This window comes from Bombus fervidus, chromosome 9 (genome assembly GCF_041682495.2).
Source record: "Bombus fervidus isolate BK054 chromosome 9, iyBomFerv1, whole genome shotgun sequence".
In the NCBI taxonomy this organism is placed as follows: domain Eukaryota; kingdom Metazoa; phylum Arthropoda; class Insecta; order Hymenoptera; family Apidae; genus Bombus; species Bombus fervidus.
In genome coordinates, this window is record NC_091525.1 from 4,277,918 (window position 1) to 4,301,049 (window position 23,132).

General features: G+C 37.1%; 1 protein-coding gene across 2 annotated transcripts in view; it reads left to right on the plus strand.

The window, feature by feature from the left end:
- Positions 1–23,132, plus strand: part of Sol1 — a 531,756-nt gene that overhangs the window by 407,131 nt on the left and 101,493 nt on the right. The window lies entirely within an intron of this gene.

The following is a 23,132-nucleotide window of genomic DNA, read 5'->3' on the forward strand; positions in this document are numbered from 1 at the left end:
CAGTAATCGAATATTCCGTTCAATATTGTAGTAGCATAATTTATAATTTATCGCGATAAAACTTACAAACGTAAGTCTTAAATGCGTAATATATAGTTTAAAGGAATCGTAATTTGGCTGATGTATCGAGCAAATGAAATTTGTAAACAATATCTGCACACAGAGAGATACCTAAATGAGTACATCTTGGAACCTATCGATTAAACATCGACTATTCCTAGTATTATAAACTGTAAACCTTTAAAATTGTTAGCCTTAAATTTGTTAATATCCTATACAAACGCAAAGCACGAAGATTACTATAGCGTATTAAAAAATATATGCAGATCCATACATTACAATCCCCATATATCAGATACATGCAACGTGAACAATAAGTAACTCGAGAGAGCCGCAATCGTGTATATGCATATAGATATACAAAGGAGTATACAAGGATATCATAAATCACGTAGCTTTCCACGATTCAGTGTAATATATCTACATCCTTGATATGAATATATCGATGTGCAAGATACCCAGAAGTAGATACCCTGGATTCGACATTAAATAAATGTGATTTCGAACCATTCTAAAATCTGATTCACCAGGAAACGCAGGCGCGAATAATGAAGGAAACTTCGCCAGCGTTCAATCATACGAATGTCCCCGGAACTATTTCATTTTTCCCGTTCAGCAACTCTGATGTTCACCACGCTGGTTCTACACATAATTTTCCTCTTGCCTGTTAGCGACGAGATTGCTGGGCTCCGTGGATTATTAAATCCGATGGTAGCGAATTTACCGGAACCGCGATTCCTCACAAGATCCGCTTGCAATAGTGAAGCGTCTGTGTAATAAATTACCGGGTAATGTTTCCGCGGCGTGCCATTTTAAGAAAGTTCTGCCAAGTCGGCGCAATAGAAAAACACCATAAATTCATATCGATTTCAAGAGACATCGTCATCGGATGCACAGACGACGACAATGGTTAGAAACCACCACGACTATGATCGCGACGACGACAACGACGACGACGACGACGACGACGACGACGACGACGACTGCGACGCCGATGGCATCGAGGACGACGCCCGCAAATAAAATATTCTACCACAGCTTAGCAGCGAACGTTCTCTATCCTGGCTCGTCGATCGTCCAAAAATCCGAGTGTAATGTGTGTCACGTTGCCCATCCGCGAAATGACAGATTTTTGCATCACACAAACAACAAGCCTTCAACCATTTTTTCCTCGCCCCTTTTTCGCGCTAATTTTTTTTTTTTGTCTTTTTTTTTTGTTTTGGCCATCTTCCTTTTTTCGAGCCGTGTGCCTTCGTACGTTCAAGCTTCCGTAGTAATTCAATTTGTCACGCAGACGGAAGTTTTGATAACATCCTTCCGCTTGATTTGTACGTTTCGTGGTGAACAACAGTAACAACAGCACCAAAAATTCTAGAACTGTACGTACAGCACAATGGCGTTGCCCTATCGATTTTCCTCGTAGTTCTCCTGCTTGATATGTCTCGTTACTCGTCTTTCTTTTATATTCCTCTTTCTTTCCCGATCTCTTTTTAACTTTTTTTTCCTTTCTTTCGCGGTATTAGTAATCGAATTGTAACTCTGATTTTAACGAATTTCCACTGACATTATTTCACGTTAAAATAATATCTGCGTTGGTCGCGCGTTAAAGCACTGCCTATTCGCGAATAATCTATTTCCTCGCCGCGTAATTTTATGAATTTTAGCTTTTTCCGCGATCACCGTTGACGAATACCCACAACAACCGAGTCTTTGTTACGTAGTAAATGAAATAAATATACCATGTGAAGGCAGAATCCTGTGTTCTTTCCTCGTAATTGTTTCGTACATATTTACGTCTCTTCGATCTTGTTTCTTCTCTTCGTTCTTTTCGCTTTGCTTTTTAGCAAAGGAAAGATATACTAATTACTGTTTGACGTTATTCTTCCCTTTCGCATATAAATATAATTCTACTTTCTTTCGTTCTTTTGTATTTTTTCTTATTTTCCTTATTCATCTCTTCTTTCTAGCGGAATAAGGCGAACATGTTCCTGCTACCACTTACTAATTATTATTTCTTGCCGTAGTCGCAAATTATTCTCTTCGCATTTTGTTCAGACCTGAGATATTCCTTCACGCGAGAAAGATAAAATTAGGCGGAAAGTGTTGTAACCAAGAGCAGAGACTAGGAGCTTTCCCGAAGAGAAGTGGCTTTCCTCCGCTTATAGACGGTGATTTGTTGATCGATGTGGTTGGCAGGCGTGGTGCAATGCGGTTATCCTGTCTTCTCTCAACCTGTCCTTTCGATCTTTCTCTTTTTTTCGTTCGTTACTCCTCACACATACATATATCCCAGCGAACTCGATGGGAAACGAGAAACAACGAAACCATTTGTGTCATTAGCCGCCATGGGGTTTAGCCTAATTAAACTGGCTGAACAAGGGTTCAGGTTCCTGGGTTCTCAGAAGTTGGGTACTGGGCATCACGATCCCGTCTAATGATCAGTTGGAAACAGAGCATTGCTAATTCCTTGGTGTCGATAAAGATTCTTCGACTATGAAATATACAATAGCTCACGAAAGTATTCGAACATATTTAAAAACCTTTTACGTACGTATTGTAGAAAACATTTTAAAATTCCATCAGCACTGTAACAAGACATATGGTGCCTATCGTGAAAACTTTCGTATAATGCATGCGATATATTCGTAAAAAATGAGACACTCTATATATCTACAGCCTCCGACAATTCGAAACTTGCGTTAGATGAAATTTCACCTACAGTAGCTACAAAAGGAATTTGCATACCATTGTGTCTATTAATATAATTAACTAGATATTAGAAAATTAAATTTCCTAATATTCAGTAGTATCTTTATACAATTACAAAGGTGCTTTTGATGCTATGAGAACGAAATGACGAATCCCATGAAAAAATGCCCCATTGGAAAATAAAGGTATGTGCAGATACTTCTGGTAGCCATTGAATAATAGGTTTAATGGTTAAAGGTTATCGTATTGTTACACGAACATTAGCACATCAGGCGCGTATAGACTCGATAGAAACTTAAACTTTCCCGTAATAAAGCTTGCCAACGTTCGAAACTCGAACCATACGGCGGAATTTGTTATTGGGGATTCCATGTTCCAAACTTGAAAATCGTTCGCGAGACACACACACTCGAGCGTACCAATCGAAAAAACCATAACTAACGTAGACTGGGTGAAAAAACCAATAAGAAGCAAACGGTGTTAATAAAAACTGAAATGCAGATACGATCGGCAATATTCGGCAACATCCCTCACCTGAACAACCCGTAACACGAACACTGTACACGCGCATCTATCACTTAAGTTTTAAACTATAACTATGCGCTGGAAACAGCGTTTTTGAGTATCGTCTCTGAACACCTATTTCTGTCGTGATTTATGCAGTTAATTTCACATAAGTCAATGTCCCCGATACAACGTCGCGAACGAGCGCAACTGGGATTTACGATCCCGCGAAATTCGAAAACGGCGAATTACAGCGTACAGGACGCGACAAAGTGCCTGAGTGTTTTAGGGTCAATGCAGTATCAGCTTAGTGTACTGATTGATGAAGCGTTTGATCGATCAATCGGAATCCAAAATCGTAATCGAGAAATTGCTCGAGGTGTTCGAATTTGCCTAGTATCGGGCTTATAGTGCGAATACTTAAAAATCTTTGAAAAGAAGACGTATTATTTTAAGCCTTATTAAGACGAAATTCGCAAATATATTTGTCAATGCATAGTACAATTAATAACAATCGTATTTAACGTCATCGAAACCTGACGAATCTCGCGTATGTTCTCAGTTAAAATTTCATTATTTTTTATCAGAATATCGAGTATACACTCTCGGTTAAAACAATTTTTGCCGAGTGACATTTGAAATTCAAATTCTGAAGTTTTTATCGGTGGATAACGTACTTTGATAGATGCATTCGATATACTGCATTTTGGCCAGTAAAAATTACTTTACCAATCAGAATTAAAAAAAAATATAACTTTCGACTTCTTCTATACCACAAGCTATGATCCACGTTATATAAATTATTGGCCCTTACTTTTATTTTCCAATGAAACGTTCTTTAGCCGGTTCTACGTTTCATCTCAGTGCTTCTTTCAAGTCATATAAAAATATCATTGAATGATATGAAACTAAACATACTTGAACCTGATTAATATTAGGTTGTCCGAAAAGTTTTTTTCGTTTCATGAGCAAACAATAGACGCACAACGTTTTTTGTTTTATATTATTTTGTCAAATTACGTTTTATCTGTTGAGATAAACACCACGACATTTCACAGACTTGATTTTACGTTTGTATGAAGGTGCACTGTTGTAGAAAACACGTTTGCGAATGAAAGACACGTTTTGGACAACCTAATATATAAATGTTATATAATATAATAAAAATATAAATGCTAATAATATATAAATACAAAATGGTGTCCAAATATTTTTTCCAGCCACTGTATATAGTTTTTCTAAGAAAAACAAATCTACTTTCCCTTCGACCAATAATGAAATTTGAACGTTGCTTCTCGTTCACCATATCGATCGACGATCGATCGAAATTCGCAGATTCCTCGCGGAAAGTTGAATTCCTTCTTGCCTTGTTCATTATACTGTAATACGTTGCTGGAAGCTATTGGCTGGAAAAGAACATTGTTAGCGTTACTGACTATTATTGTTAGCGAGATTCGACGAGCGTAAGTAAGCAAACTTCGCCGTCCCTTTTCGCCGTGTCGCTGCGTATCTACCTCTAAGTGAAACCATTTCGTTAGCGGAGGACGCTGTCGCGATCGAGTTTACCACGTTTTCTCCCTTCAATCTTGCTTCCATGTGCGAGCTGTCTCGCCACAATGAGGACAAGAATATAATAGATCGACTTCAAGATGGGACGACGTCAGAACGAGGCAAATCTCTAGCAGTACGACAGGAATTTCTATACATCCGCTTGGCAGCCGTCGCTCTCTGGGATTGTAATTTCAGCATCCACTCCGTTAACCTCGCCCCTTTATCCTTTCTACCCCCTGTGCGACCTTCTCTCTTTCGTTCCCCTTGGATGTCTTATCGGAATGATCGTAAGATTTTATGCAACGAAATCATCTTCACCTTTGTTATTACCGTTATCGTTCTCGTTTTCACTCCGTCCGTCGTCTACCCTGTAGTATTATCTGGCTTCCTTTCTGCCATTGTCACAAACTTTTCCATCCAGAATTCTACTACGTTTTCTCTGTATACACTTCCAGTTTACAGAGTGACGCGTCTATCGAGACGAGAAATTACGAGTTCCTCTTTGTTTTTACAGGACCTGCGGGGATACGGTATTGTTACCTTTTTACTTGTCACGTGCTTGAAGAATGTTTTATTGTAAAAGTAAAATTATCACTCATACGTTGCTGGGATACGCTAGGTATTATAAATTTTTTTTTGCGAAATGGCATCGGTACGTTTTTATTGATACAAAGTAGGAATACAGTAGGCGTGCAAGAAATTCCAATCAAAACGAACTTTTCAACTTTATATTCGAGGTATGTAAAGGAATTTTAAGAAATATTGGGTTTAAAGTTATGACAAGTGAAAAAGAATGGTGTAACATAGAAACATTGTTGTACAATTGTATAATGTTACTTAAAATTCTGTGAAATGTTTGAGACAGAAAGTAACGAGTAAAAGGTATAAGTATCGTCTTGCAAATGTTTTATTAAAAATATCGAACAGACTATTGTCACGTTCAATAAAACATAGAAATAGATTGGCGATATTTACATTTATTCCATTTTAAAGCGTTGCCTGTTCTCTAATTACGGAACTGAAATATCAGTTCATTGATAAATCAAATTAACTGAATTCATTAAGCAATAATTTCAGCCAAGGTATTACTTATTCTTAATTAATTTTTTTGTTCGCTTCATATTTATTTCATTTATTCGATCTTTTTCGATAAATATTCACATTTATCTGTTCTTCTTCTGTTTCCTTCGAGTCCTATTATCCATCATTAGCAAAGCTCCCATTCCACTACTTCCATTTCTCGTTATGATCCATAAATCACTTCGACTCTCCATAGCTTTCTTCATTGCTGTTCTTTCTTCGTAGCTCGATACGTTTCAAACCTCTCAATCGTAAACGCGAATAGCGAAGCGTAAAACAACTCGAACGGCCGGAAGTAAACTGGCTCGCGCCCCGTACACGATTCCAGCTTTTTATGTTTCCTATCCAGCCCTTCCTTCGACAAAAACCTTCTCCTTTAAAGAACAAGCTACAAAGATGAGAAAAGATCGCGGCAGAAAATCAATGTTGCACGCTACGCTACAGCATTGAACACGAATGGTTTGTTACAAATTGCGACATCCTGTATTTTGACGCCCGAGCAACAAGACTTCCCAATAAAAAATCCCATTGCTACACCTAATAATAATGAAACGAACAATTTTTTACATGCTCGTGGTTTTTCGGGTTTCGATCGTATTTTTATTAGCGCGTCGCGCTTTGTGTCGACGTTTCCTGAACATTGCAGTTCTCAATTTTCTTCACGGCTGAAACAATTTCATTTCAAGTATGTCGTAAAGAAACGAACTGCAATATTCACGAAACATCGGCACAAAGTACGATGCGCTATTAACAATACGATCGAAACCCGAGAAACCATAAATGTGTCGTCTAATAACAGTAGAAGTTTAAGATCGAAAAAATAGTCTTCATTTAACACTAGAGCTACCGATAGTTAACACGAAGGTATTTCTACTAAAACCAATCAAAATAACTGGTCTTTAAAGAAATGGAATATTTTTATATTTACTATACTATATTTATATACGTAAAATGTAATATTTTTATATTTACTACTTTTTATTACTTTCTTACAGAAGGAATTCCATGTTATGTAGTACATTTTTGGTATTATTAATCCATCTGGGACCATGATTTTTAAACGAGGATTGACACATTTATATAATTGTAGAAGCAATCAGTTTGACTGGTGTGGTATTTCTAGTGTTAGCATCTAGCGATCTAGCTATTGATCCGGAATTTTCCTGATAACTGATATCATCATATCGAATGATACGCAGTAAAAATTAAAAAAACGTGTAGGAAGTTGTATAAAACGAAGAAACTGGTTAATTAGGGTTCGATAAATAGATTGCAGGACCCTTTTACATTTTGACTGGTGTTGGTATAAGTAGCCTTGATACAAAATTATTTTGAGTTTGAATACATAAAAAATAAAACAAAATTCATTATATTGTTCTTTTAGTTATATCTAGTTTAGTTTATAGAGAATTTTAAAATAAAATTGTAAAGCCAGTCAATTTGACCGGTGCGGTAGTTCTAGTATTAACACTTTGATTGCCACGCCGAAATCACATGTTTCCCTCAGGACGCCACGGGAGTATTTTTATTATTCAAAGCATATAATGGCAAAATAATAATAAATTGACGATGTAAGACAACATTCTTCCCCAATGAACCGTTTATTTTATCGATGGTCACGGGTGACTACCGTAGCGCTTTTCTAACAGTTGACAGCGTCATATTATAACAAGGCTTCGTTTATTTCAACGAACCATTCGCATTTGTTATTTCGTCGTAAGCAAAACGTCCAGAATATATTGTTAAAACGTGTAGAAGATATTAGTAAACAATATTTGCTCATTTTATATATAATAGTATGGCATGCGCACACTTCTAGCTTCAATTATATGATTATAAAGCAGCATTTACGATTATTTTCTAAGGTATGTGTAGAATAATATTCGTAAATTACCCCTCAAAGATATGGATGCAAACACAGTGCACCGTTAGATGCGAGATTTGTTCTCATTTTTTTTTTTTTCTTTTATTGATGTTCTAATAAAAATGTTTAATTGTTCGATGGGGCACTTTTTATTTCAAAGTATCTTCTATTTATCGGTTATATTCAAAATGCCCTAACTGTCAATTTTCATACAATTTTTACAATTGTAAGAAGTTCAAGCGCTCCGGTCACCAATGATCACCGTGCAGTCAAAATGTTAAACGGTTTAAAAAAAAAGGAAGTTACAATATATGAAGACTCTAATTGGGAAAGGATTATTTTTAATTCGAAGAGAGAAATAAATAGAAGGTCTGAATGATATCGAAAGTAAATGTAAGGTATTTCGTCTGATTTAAAAATGAATGGTAGCCGTCTCGTCTTATAGACGAAGAAATTGGTCCACGTACGAAAGTTTCTTTTTTTTTCGTATGAATTAATCTTTGATAGCTTAACCTTTGATCGAAGGGTATCAAGAGAATATCAAAAGCGACATGACTCAATTTTGTCAATGAAATTAAATTCTATATTGCAATTGGTCCATCTTATCATAAACGTTTATATGTTGCGGTGAATGAGTATGGATTTGAAATTACCTAATTGATGTTCAGTGTTAACGAACCAAGAAACTAATGCAATGCTGCAACTAATTGAAAGTGTGGTCAAGAGAAGCGCGGTATAGGATGTACTCTTGAACTCGTGAATACTATAGGGTTAACTAATTATTTGGGAGGAAACTTTGGTCTAATCTTATTAAATAGCAGCTGATATTGAATGTACATTACAACTATATTATACATATGTATGTACATATATGAAACATTAGATTTGTTTCGTACCAATTCATATAGAAACGAGTAAAATTTTCCCACATTTATATGTATGTAGATACTAATTATTGGAGAGGAAATTTTGATCCAATTTTACTAAATTGCAGCTGGTTCTGAATATATTTTATATATTTTACATATATTTTAAAATAAAGCTTGGGAAATGTTCTCTGTGAATGCAGATAGAATGGGTAAAATTGTCCACGTATGTATATATGTATATATATGGGTAAAATTTTCACGTAGCAGCACATCTGACTAGTACGACTAGAAATTGAAGGTTTAAAGTCAATTTTCTCGAAAACATACCCTTAAGCTCCAGAAGAGAAATCTTATTCTATATTTCCAACTTTTTTTTATCACGTGGAATTACGTCAAATTCGAATGTATTACGATAGTGATCGATAGATTAGATCGATAGCATAGATGTATAGAAGATAAAATACAATATATCTACCCTGTGTTGTCTTGGACTTTTCATCAAGGAGCAAAGACGATTTCGGGGACAACACAGTAACAGTGCCGAGGGAATAGACAAAGGAGGTCAACGCAAGAAGTAACGAACGGATTCACAGTATCAGTTTTCACGTGACCACGCGTCTTTTGGAAACGACGCGGCCCGACGACGCGGCGTCGTTCGAGGTGTCTGAATGAGCTGGCGTAGCTGGCCAATTGATCCGAAATCGCGCACGCTCCACCGGTTATCTTCTATACTATTCTATAGCACGAAAACGCGTCTTTTAAGACGGTGCTTTGGCACACTTGCTCTTTCACGGTATCGGTTATTCACAGCCTCCGCATTATCGCCCGTTTTTTCGCCAAGATCCTCTCGAGATTCTTGATCCTTCCGTTTCGCGCTCCGCCAATTCCTTCCTTTTCTTCTCGCTGCACCGGCGTGCTGCGTGTTCGCATTAACGAGTATGGAAAAAAGCTCATGGTTCAACAGATATCGCCACGATCCTCGAACTCTTACAATTCCATCTTACTTTTTCTAACGAGAACGTTTTTTAACGCGTCGATTATTATGGTGATATTCATCGGTGAACCACGTTACTAAATTTTTTAGAATGGCTGAAAAAAGATGAAACAGATTTAAAAAAATTGGGCAATGTGAATAACTGAAAAAGCATTGTAAGAAAAAAGGCGCTCAATTGTAATTTAATATTTTTACATTTTACATTAAGAAAACGTCGAACATAAAATTGAATCAGAAAGTGGTACACGCCGGCGACAATTTTTTCGCGTTTTATCGAAGCTTGAGATATCGTTCGAGTTTAACGTTGGGTTTAACGTTAGAAAAAGTACAATAGGGTCGAAAGTGTCCGCTAGAGGGTTAAAGGAGCCGTACTACTCTTCTCTAACTTCCAATCCACAATTCTTTCGTAAATTTCCTTCTGCATGCGAAGAGATTCGATCTCGTACGAGATGTTCGGGGAAAGGATTGAATCTAGTTTTCGATTCTAGCTACTTCCTCGAATCCCCCATCCTGCGTTTTCTTAAAGTGCTTCCGAACGTGCAAGTTCGCTCATTTACCTGTTACGTACGGAGAATATTTTCCGCCTGCTGTTTTAAAATTCCTGTAATCTCGATTTTGGCAAAGGGGAACGCCCTAAAACCCTGCTATTTATCGGTCGAGAAAGCTGGTTGCATTACCTCGGGTAAATAGCAACCAGAAAGAGAACATCCTGTACGCAACATCATAGTTTAATAAATTATTGATCAGCTAAATGTGAATGTATTTATTTCTTTAAAAAACTGATATCAAACTTCAGCGCATTGTATTTTCTTTGTTATAATAATGATTGCGTTTTACATATATTTCTAAATGTGTGTGCCCAACATATATTTCTAGAGCTAATAATTAACAATAGAACAAATTTTTTATTAATCATCGATCGTGTAATATCATTCGTTCAGTTAACAATAACGAAGAATTTATGACTTTCTTTGGTGTCGAACTAAATAGAGTGCCGAATAGAACAATAATCTCTTTTATCTGATATTATGTAATTATTGTATAGACTTATGCGTATAGATATCCCTTTTTTTTTTTTTTTTTTTTTTTTTTTGATGTTTGATATGGAATGCATAATATATTCTGAAAGACGAACATTTTGATTCAATAATATACATACACATATTAGCTTTTATCCTGTTCGACAGGATAATATTTACGGCTATTAATTCACATCTATTTGCGCTGATTACGTGATATTAATTGGGTACATTTAAAATAAGCATATACTTACCGGACGCATAAATTTTGTTATTTCTGTAGTTTATTGTTAATGCGCCGTAAATATTGCGATCTCTATATGGATTCTGTATGAATTCATAAATTTAGTGCATAAATCCATCAGCATCCTAAATAAGAAGCAAAATATAACATTAAATTATTGAATATGGAACGACCGGTTACACAAACGCATAAAATCCTCGAATTTATCGGGTAAATGGGCTGCAAAATAGCATCTATTATACGTCAATTTATAATTTGGTATTAATAGTCAAATGAAGCTAGTGTACCATTATCCATTTTCCGTTGATCATTTTACTATAAAACGGCAAATTGTGCATCAACGCGAATAATGAACTGACATTAAATTCGGTCACGTTCTTACGAGTACGAATCCGAACTTAAACGCAACGTATGTAATTCAAGTAGCATTAATATAACTCCTAATAATAATATAGTTAAAAATATATAATTATTATATTAATTAATGAATTACTCATATTAATTACTATATTAATACTACCCAGTATATGCTATAATTTGTTTCCAAACGTTTATGGAATGTAATTTGCAGAGTATTCTTTACTACAGTTTCATTGCAAAATATTTTTAGATAGCTTTTCACATTTAAATGTAATGGAATTATTTTATTCATCAGAATTAATAAACCAGGAGAATATACATACTTAAAAGCAAATAATTAAAAATTATTTTATTTATTTTACTAAAAAGGGATGTAGAATTCGACGGATTATACTTTGATAAAGAATTATTATTTTATAAAATTACAAGTATTTTATTAAGTTTTCGGTTGCCATAGTTCCACGTTCGCCGCTAAAGAGATTCAAACCAAAGAAATTCTTGAAAGTCTTCGCCTAACTATCCCTTTCATACAAGTACATCCTCTACTCTGGTCTCCGCTGTCACGGTATTTGAGGCACGGACTTGCTAGGAAGCTGTGATGAATCTACTAACACGCCACGGACGAAACGCATTCTTCATTCCCTTTTCCCCTCCACTTTTCGCTCTATTCCTTTTCTTCTTTTCTTCCTTTTTTTTTTCATTACAGTACTACATGATCAGTTCATCAACGACAACCCAATGTAATATGATTTACATTTAAAACCTAATGAATAATTTATTGGAAATATCATCGAGTTTGTAAATACTTTAACTCTTCGTAGCCAACCTATGTCATTTACGCGCCAATCGAATTTTCGTGTACGTAATATATTCATTAAAATTTTCTATAAGTATTAAAATACTCTCGGTAGTGTATATACCGGATGTCCGAAAAAGTCGGGACAAAACTTGTATTACGCGTCGACGGGTCAAGTAGGTAAGAGAAGTTCGAATAAACTTATGTTGGAAAACAATTTATCAACAAGTTATAAGTTTTAAGTGTGCGAAGATTTTCAGAAAAGTTGTTCTTGGTTTATGAAAAAGCGATGGGAACAAAAGACCAGCTTTGAGGATTTCGAACATTTGTTTGACAAAATGATTTTGTTGACAATTTGTTTGACAAACTGACAAAACAATTAACAAACCTTTCTGAACTCTTATAACTTTGATAAAGTATTTTCGAACACAGGTTTGTACCAACTTTTTTTATCTACTTGACCTCATTAACACATAGCACAAGTTTTGTGTCGGCCTTTCCAGCCACACTGTACATTTTGAAACACAGAGCTTTTGTCATGTTAATTTTTTAATTAATTAGAAACTTTCTTCGTTTATAAGTTGCTTACAAAAGGACAAAAGTAGCTACAGTCAACGGTGTTAACAAACACCGTAAGTAATAACTCGTAACCAACTCGTCCATGAAGTTGAAGCAATTGAGCCGAAGGCTTCGGTTACCTTAAATTTCGAACAGTAATGTGTAATATACACGGGATATGCTGGACATATCGCTTGTAGTGCATTAGCCACAGCAGTTCGCCGTCAAGCACTTCGATAATGCTTATTCGAGTCGACGTTCTCAAATTCTCAGAAGTTTGCTACATGATGGAATGGAAATTTCGGCCGCAACTAGTCGAATCGCCAGACCTATATTCATCTTTCATCGTATCACGTCATAACTAATTTGAAATTTCATATAGTTCTAAGTGAACGTTAATGTTAGAAATTCTAACCCTTCGGGACTAGACTATTTTTATGTTAAACAGCAACATTAATGGAATACCCAAAGTGGAATACCACGCACGTTCATAGCCTGAATATATTTTTTGTGTTTCTATAAAGATTGTGGATAAATGATGTACAAATTAACAAGACGAAACACTAATCACAACATAAATCTACTTAAGTGAAAGAGATATTCAATTTTTAAGTTACAAACTAATAAAGTAACGAGAAAGTAATGATTATAAACTTTGTTACACACACATGAGCGAATAAGATAGTTTAGTGTTAAAAATGACCAAACGCCTTCTTTTCGAGAAAGAATCAAAATTACTTTCACCTTTTTACACGAATCTTTCTCAATCTTTTTTTCTAGCTGTTATTATGTTGTCGAAACGAAATACGAGGTATGTTGGTCGAAGCAAGTTCAGCGATATCGGATTAAAGTTTTCCTCTAGGAAAATTGAATAGAATAAGGAAACTAAATATCATACGTTGAAACCGAAGAAATAAAATAAAAATAAAGCAACTAAAGATAACCCTGACTTTTTATCGAAAAGAAGTATTTTAGTAATTGTTAATATCGCACTTTGTTGTCGATTTAATAATAACTAATTTTTTACTCGTGATATCATTTTGTCAGATTAATGAAAATACCTAAGAATAAATTGTAATTATCTTTACGGGAAATACATATTCACAAGTAATGAAAATGGATTTTGCTTGGCGCAAATATACATCTGTAGAGCAAAGGATTAAATCCGGCGTTATACAAATATTGCAATATGGACATCGTTCAGCTCTCATTGCATCAGCGATCGAGATGATTTCTCGAGTGCATTGAAATCGTCACGGTCAACGCGTGTTAGCATCGTAATCCAATACGATACCACGATATGACCCAAGGAACTTGTGTTTCAGTGCTCGTAGTATCAGAACTGGAACGCGATGCCGTTGATACTGCTACTAGGTAAAGTTCATAACGCCTATCGTTTGGGTGAGAGTTCTCCTCAAGGAATCCATTTCACGTGGTAACAGCTAAAGTCGGCTTTGGATATCGGTGTATCGATGCCTTTTTGCGCGATATAATTCTTTTAAATTTCATTTCGGCTGGGAAACTTTAAAAAATCCGGCCACACCTCGTCTCGATAGAGGAATACTGCGCAGTGTTGCAGTTACGTTCCACATGCCACGGCACCGCAACCGTTACCCGTGTTCCTTTTTAGAAACAAAAATTTTGCTTGCTGTTTCTTTCTCTAACCGCGCGAACGCTCCAACAACCGAGTTTGTACATATATTCTGCAATTTAGGAAGCAAGAGCAAGGCAAAAGCTTCCGATCTTTCTTTACCTTTTAAACCGCGTTTCAAGAAATAATCTCCTATTATTTCGCATTCTACGTTTTGTTTCAATTAGCCTTCTGATCGTGTTCCAAAGTATTAGGTCGTCCGAAAAGCTTCTTTCGTTTTATAAGGAAATAATGGATGCACAACATTTTCCATTTTATATTATTTTATCGAATTACGTATGATCCATTTTGTTCTATGAAGATAAAAATTACAACGTTCGACAGATTAGGTTTCATGTTTATATAAAGATGCGTCGTTGTAAAAGACGTATCTGTAAAAGAAAGACATTTTCCGGCCAAGAGCTTTGGCCCAAGAATTTCGAGGTAGAATTTTATGTATTATTTATACGGTAAGATTATTTATTACTTATTTCTCTATTATGATTCTTTGCGATGAATTCTCATTTATGAGAGAGATTAGATCAAATGAATATTTATAGATAAGTTGCTTTCGAATAATTATTTTAATATTTCATTATTAACTATGATTTATCGAAAATATTAAAAGAATATTATATATATATATAAAGAAGATTTAACGTACATCTGAAATATAAAGTTGAGTAAACGCGTCGTCTCTAACCAATTTGTACGAATTAATGTGCGTTTTTATAAATTCCACTTTTAAAAGTAGTAGTTTTCTCAATTTCTGAAATATTTCATAATTTCTAACGTCAAAGGAAGCTTGAAATATAAAGATTGGAGGACTGCAACCAGGTTAAACTTGTAAAGGAAAATCTACAACTTTCGACTTGTCGCTTGTCAATTCCTTAATATCGTTAGCCTGGAAATTATTGTTCAAGAACGTCCTAACTATAAGACTGTTTCGATTCGTTCTGCCGAGAAAGAATTCAATATCAGAGGGGCAGAAAATCGTCCGTCTATCGAGCTCGGCGGAAACCATTATCCCGTACGTCCCTTTCAATTTCATTCAGCGGTGCTGCCGGTCGCAGGGCAAAAATACTGAAATAGCAAATATACGATAACCCTCTAATCCGGGCTCCGCCGATAGCCAATGGGAATAGAAACGTTGCGCTTGCAGCATTGGGCACAATTAAACTCGACGACCCTTCGGGATCTGCTATCGTTCAACGTGAGCTAAGGGGAGAGGAACACGTGTATCGGGTCGCGCGATGCAACCACCGGATAACGGATATGGCTTTTCTTCTCGCTTAGATAAGAGTGTCTCCACCTATCCCGATGGTCCAATAGCGAAATTCGAAGGTCAGAGGTTCCGCAGCGAGATCCCCGCTCGTCTAATTTCCTTTTTCTTCTCGCTTAGATAAGAATCTCTCGATTTACCAGGTTCGGTCTAGTAGCGAGATTCGATAAAAATAAGCTAGTCAACTATAGCCGATAAGACTAGAAATGTCAAAAATATAGAAACGTATGACGCAACCTGTTGTTATTTCTATATTCAGAGGTAGGATTGCAGTAGTTATTACTATATTATACGGATAAATCTATCACACCGTTCTGAGCCGAAAAACCTTTATTGCACACACATGGACTAGGGGAAAAAAGAAAACAAAAGAACATTTTGAAACTATCGATTGAGTCTGTCGATTGTATCTAGAACAATCTTCTAGTTGCTGTTTTTTGTAACTAGCGCATCCGCATATGGAGGACGAGCACGAACTCACGTTGTCATTTTCAACGCAACCGATGGTTTCTAACATTATATCTACGTAAATCTGTTGGGTTTTAATAGAAACTCTGAGGTGATTTTGGTGTAGGAAGCCATTAGGTGCCAAGAAAATTTATTAACAATTCTAACTTTCGACTCTTTACGTACGACTCTCGACTCCAACTGGCCATTCTCACCTCTCGGTTACAACAACTGTTTTCTTGATCCGATTCGTTTCTTCTTGTCACCCCTCAATATCATCCCCACTACGCACGCGTTCGTTAGGCGTCCACGAATGTTGCCACATACGTCTTCTTCCAAATATTCGGCGGAAGGACCGTAGGGATATCGATGGCTCGTTAGCCCTCTCGGCTTTACACTTCGGTGATATACTTTGTATCGACGTAAACGTTGGAAAGTTTTGTTGTCGAGTGCCGCTACAACTCCTTCGGTATGAAACAGAAAAATCGGTTTTATTCTTAGGAACGAAACAAGAAGACTCGAGTTGAATTCTGAACACGAACGAAGCTATAATCTTCAGTACAGAGAACAGCACTCGCTTTTCACTCGAGCTACGACGATTCTCTAACCAGCTGAAACTATATACCCATTGTTAAGCCTCTCGCGGAAACTACAGATACGCACAAGCACGGTTTCCCTCGTGGCATGTAATTTATGTAACGAGCGGGCATGTTCAATCTTACCACTAAAACCAATACTGAAACTAACACTAAATGTCTAATAATCCAACAAAACTAACCTGGCAAACAACAACACGCACGTTAAAGATAAAATTAGAAGGTCGAAAGATCCACGGTAAGATCTTTGCTTGTCCAATTCTGCTTTTCTTCTTGTTTAGATTACGAGTCTCTCGAGCTAACGGGACTGTGCAATAGCGAAATTCCGAAGGTAGCGGTATCCGCGGCCAGTTCTCCGCTCGTCTAATTTCACGGACGATGTCTCGACTTGGTCCACTAGCGAAAATCTCGTGGATACGCGCATCTAGAGGCGTACAACACGGAGATGCTCGATATCCCGATACATCCAACTCGAATCAGGACCGGGGAGTCAACAAAACACATTAACGCTAATCTGTCCGTACGTCGAGCGTAGTCAATGGCACGGCACGAATCCCATTTGTCCAGGACGACGTCTCGTGTTGTGACGTACGGCTGTGTGCGGTTGTGTACGGTCACGTACTTACACTGCCGTTCATGAATATTAGCCGGCTGGTATCGTACAAAATGTAATAATTGATCGTAACTGTCGAAGGGACGATTAAATGATCGGAATTGATAAAATACATATTGTAAAAAATATAATCATTGTTCAACTTTACAAATCAATATTACAAATGAAAATTGGAACAATAAATCGAGAATCATATATATATATGTCGGGTTGACGTCGGGGCTTGGGTTATGGGCGTGTAAAGAATCTTCGCCTGGGTTGTTCATTGTTGTTGCACAATCGAGATAGCGTTTATTATCACGGATACAGATGAAATAAGATCGACCAGTGACCGCGGTAACTAGACGCTAATGGCAATGACCTTAGGTTCGATATAGCGAATCCACGGTCCACGGGCTCACTCTTTGTTAAACTCAGAATAGAATTTTATGCACAAAAGTAACGTTTGCTGTAACGCTCGGTATATTGCTCTCTAGACGATGTGTCACTCACCAAGGAGGTCACAAGAATAATTGACTGATGGAAACTTTCCTCTCCTTACGATTGCGTTCGCTTTGTTGAATGTTGGCCCGGGATACCAACAAAACTGCAGCCACCGTTGCTAGGCAGACCCGCGTAGCTGTGACATTACTCCTGCCCAGGGTTTGATTGTTAACATAACGTGTGTCTCATAATATTGGTACTTTTCTGTTAGGTGGAACGTTCATCCCGTGACCGTGGCTACGCTCGGCGACCGGTTGTCGCCTCGAGCCTAAGCTCATTGTCTCAAGTTTCGAATGACTGTGTCTGGGTTATTTCGTGAATGCTATTGGGGTTTTTCCAAGTAATTCCAACGGGTGACCCCGTTGTCCTTTCATCTCCGACATATATAATGCACATAATACATAAATATATGTAAAATATCTAAAGTTATTGTAACACTTAAGAGACGAAACAAATTTTTATTCAGATTCCGTTTCCTTAATTTCATTCATAAAGATATAATATTGCGTAAACATCTGCTGCCTACCGATGATACGAGTGCCAAAATCAACTAAAACACTGATCGACAGAAGGTAGACATTTATGAGATGATTATAGCGCAGAATATACGGATTCCTCATAATCCGTAGTTCCAAACGAGATAATAATCGTAACAATTTGAATAGGTTCTCGACGCTTTTTCAAGTCCACATAGGATGCGGCCGAATAACGTGCCAAGCGGGTTGAAAATGATACCTTTTGAAAGAAACAAGAAAAAGATGTGGAATGAAACTTTTTCGTCCAAGGCTTAGTTTCCGAGAAAATCGGGTTTGAGCATTTATCAAATACGATTCAATGTGACTAATTCCCGGCTGAATAGAAGAAAATAATCACTAGGATATTGCTCTACGTGTACGAAAATAGGTCAAAAACGTAGAGTAGAATTTTTCACACGGTGCTTCGTCTGTGTGAAAAGTAAATTTGAAAATTTACCATACGAGCGTGTAGCAGACCGACGATACGTCTGCGAAAAATACTGTCAGCTAATACTTACGAACGGAGATGTATGTTTTCACTGTGTCCGTATCGTGTACATTCTTATCATGCATGGAATACGTACATACGGACGAGTGCACATTCAAATGAACGTGTACCGATAACAACGTACCGAGTACTTACATTCCTACGGGAACAGACAAAACATTTCTATAGGTAAAGGTCGACAGGGCAGCGAAGCAATCAAGTTCTTCTGGAGCGGGGAGGAAAACGAGGGCTTGTCGAAGGCACTCTGTTCCTTCCATTGCGCTCTGTTCAGTTTCGGAAAGTTCGACGACGAGCATGCTGTGCCACAGTTGCCCGCGACTATACCGGAAGATAGTGGCGAAGGGGAACGCGAGGATTCGTAGAATCTGACCTGACCGCTTATCGAACGTGGTTAGCGGTACCAGCCACTCTCGGCTTATCCCTTAGGACGCCGTCCGTCGCCAAAGACGACCTGACTATCTTGCACAACGTATTGTACCTTTGCGCCAACGGAATACCATTCTCTCTCTTCCTTCCCTTTTCATTCCCTCGCCCACACTTTGACGCCCGTCCTTTTTCTACTCTACCCCTCGCCTCACACCAGGGAATATCCCGAGGATTTCAAAGTCGAACAACGGGCTCGACCTCTTCCTTTTTTCGCTCGCCCGCAATGGACCACGATAATGGACCGGGTGTTAAGATTCGAATGGAATTTTCCGAACATGGATATTTGAATCTGACCGGGATTAAAGCAGCTTTCGCGTTGGTCCACTTGTGGTCGCGCTGAGCCGAGAAACGCGAAACGTAGATAAAAATATTTTTTCGAGGGAGATGTTGCTCCATTAATAGGATCTACGTAGCAACTGTGTTTTCGCTCTAGCTCTGCTTTCTACTCGATCTTTTTTTACGTATATTTCGTTCATTTCTCCGTTACTAGAAATCGTTAACGTCGAGAAAATTTAAATATTGCTCCTATGCGATGCGAGTATATCTTTATACGTAATGTCCATGACACGTGAAACAATTCGCTCGTTCGTTTCAGTCATTTGTCATTCTGCGAGCATAAATCCTCATTCTGAAAGATATAAACACATTTATCGTACGACCTGATACAAAGTACTTTTAGAATTTTGCTTGCTTTCATTTTCAATAAGACAATCGGCTGGATTGTAATTCGTAAGAATTTTTCGTTAGAACTTTATCTGATTTTTTATCGAGCTTATAAGTATACTGTAAGTGAAAGGTAATGAGTAAATTTTATTAATTTTATTAAACCGCGTAAGAGAACTTAGATTGTTGAATTTGATGTTTCCTGTATTTTGGTGGTTTTCAAAGGGATTCTCGAAATTTTTAGAAATATGTTACCCATAGGACTAGATTTAAAAAATTCACGGTGCTTCGTCAAATTTTTGTCAAATTTTGTATATTTTAGAAGTAGCCTCGAAAGTTTCCGCAATATGGAACGCTGTATTCGAGGCTAGTTTGCCGGTTTTGATTTTAATTGAGTTTTCTTTCAAACTTCCTGCCGTTGTTTCTACACGCAGCGAAATTAATTAACTCGAATGAAGCATTTTTATGTACAAAACTCGCTGTTGATAACGATATTATAGAATATCGTGAATTTTCTATATGAAGTGATTATTTCACATAAAATATTTGATAAATTAAATACACGTCGGCTTTTCATTTTATGTTTTCTAGCCATTTTGCAATATTTCACTCCCGTTATTTGCGCTGAAAATTGTAATACGTCAAAAATACATCCACATATGTTAAATATGACCAACGATCGTTATGATTGAAGTAATATTAATACAATCGTCGTATTAAAATTTATATACTCATTGTTATGTCGCGTGAAATGGTCCGTGCGACGTCCCTCATGGTCTGGTCGCCAAGACCTACACATCGTTACACTGACCCGCAATAAACCTAAGGAACCACCATAAACCGAATTTTTTTAGCTTAATCTCTATTCATATAAGTATTTTCGGTTTATGGATGATCCTTAAAACAGTCCTTATGTTTATTGCACGCTCTTACAAATTACGAAGAAAGCGGATGTTTGTCTAGCGAAATAGCAGGTTTTTCCATGAACAAGGACACCCATGAGCCACATCTGCAGGAGACTTTCTCCTCATATTTTTATTTATTAACGTTGGCTATAACCAATGGGCATCGCGGATTCGTTGTTCACACTTTTCGGTAGAAACAGTAACGATCCATCACATGATACCATCACTTTTCTACCGAAAAGTGTGAACAACGAATCCGCGTTCTTAGCTCAAAAAGGCACACCCACACCAAGTTTTCCTCCTTAATAGTACGAGACGGGTTTTCTACTGTTCTTCTAATCTTCGTGTAGTCAAGTCAACGGTCTTATCCTTAGAGCAGTCATCTACTGTTTTTTCCATCTCAGCGCAGTCATCTACTATTGCTACACATTTAGATCAGTCAAATCTATTGTTCTTTCAATCTCGACGTAGTCATCTATTATTGCTGCAAACTTAGACCTCACTACGGTCTACGCGACATTAACTTAATCTACTTTTTGCTTGTACGAAGCAACTAGCATGTATACAATTATCAAATATATCTTCCGACACGGCGCGATAATAAATGTAATAAATTGTTGAAAATATAAATCTTATAAAACTGTTGATTACAGTTTTATTACACAACAAACACCCTTATTATCCCACAAGAAATAAGGGGATCGACCTGTTCGTGATGTCGATTGTTGTAATCGTAACAGGAATTTACGACTCCCGTTGACGCACTTCAACGCGATCGCGTCTCCCCGCGACTGGACGAAAAAACACTCATTATAATCGAAATATTTTAAATATAATATTCGTCGTATAAAAATATGTGAAATATTTGGCACAATAACGTGTTCGTTAATTTAATATTATGATATATCATCAAGTACATACGAATGCCCATAAATCAATTCGATTCAACATTCTCCATATTTCATTGCTGTAACTTACAATTAATAAATCTTACGATGTAACGCGCTGATTTAATTTCTCGACCGTATCTTAGCCATAAGCTTAATTTATCATATGCCTCACAAGGAAATATAACCGGCATTTCCGTCACCGAAACAAAGCCAGTTACCTCGAATTTTCAGCGAGCGCATAAACGTATATATAGACAATTGTTGACTTACAATTGTAAACTAGAGTATCAGTGCATCCGCCTCCGGCTAGATAATTCTATTGTGTGTGTACACGTGTTTTCCTCTTTTCTTTCTCTCGTCCTTTTAATATATGAATAATTCCCTGAGATTCATTTCCATGCTTACTTACACCAAGGTAGATTATCATTAACATGGCGAAAAGTATCCGCTAGAAAGTTACTAATTGCTCGTATGCAAGTGCCAATTTTAAACATTCTCTCGATCGCGACTGTACGTACGTTTGACGCCAATGATGCTTTGATGTCAATGATGCTTTGACGTTTAAAGATGAAAACAGCACACGTAGCAAAAAATAGTTTTCACACTGTACACTTGTGAAATATTTTAATCAGAATCTGCCGCGTGCGCTTATCGCGCATTTATTAAATTTCACGTACAATCGATTGTGCAAAAACACGTCATATGGCGAATTTGGAGAAAACTATGATGAAAAATCAAGCAGCAGAGATCAAAGTGGGGGAAAAAAATATCTGTATCCTTGCGTACACAGGATATAGCGTTAACAGCAAGTGAGACGCACAGAATCTCAAGCACGTGACAAGAGGATCTGGAAAATGTCCGAAAGGGAAAGAGTTGCAGTTAAATGTAGAGAAATCAAACGTTCTGATCTTTTATAAAGAAAGTGGCACAAAAAAGGGAAAAGAAATGGAATTGACAGGAACAAACTCTAAAAGAAGCGAAGAAATTCAAATATTTGGGATATAATTTGCAGAAAGAGGGAGGGGAAGAGTCACGTGTTGAAGAAGTGGCAAAGAAAGCAAGGACCGTAATGGCTCAGATATGGGCGAGGTATAGGGCGAAGAAAGTTCAAAAACAGCATTGACAAGAGAATTTTTGGAAATGTAGCTAAAAGTATTTTGTTGTACGCTGCAGAAGTATGGAAACGGTAGGAAGCGGAAGAAATAGAGGATCTACGAGAGAAATATATTAGATGAATCTTTGGGTCTAGACTTTTACGCCCCAGCATATCTAGTCCTGCAACAAACCAAAACGAATAAAGCATGGATAGGGACGGGAAAGAGGGCAATAACATACGAGGAGAAAACGAAACGTTTAAACAAGAGTGAAATAATACAGGAGCGCTGGACAGAAATAGATACGAAGCAAGAAGATAAGAAGTCGAAAGGGGACGAAATGAGACACATCTAATACGAACAGAAAAATGATAGATGCTAATGAATTGGAAATGGAAAGAATAAGAGGGAAACACCTTGCTGAAGGTGAAGCGAAAATGAACGAGATAGCGTAGTTACAATGGCAACAAAA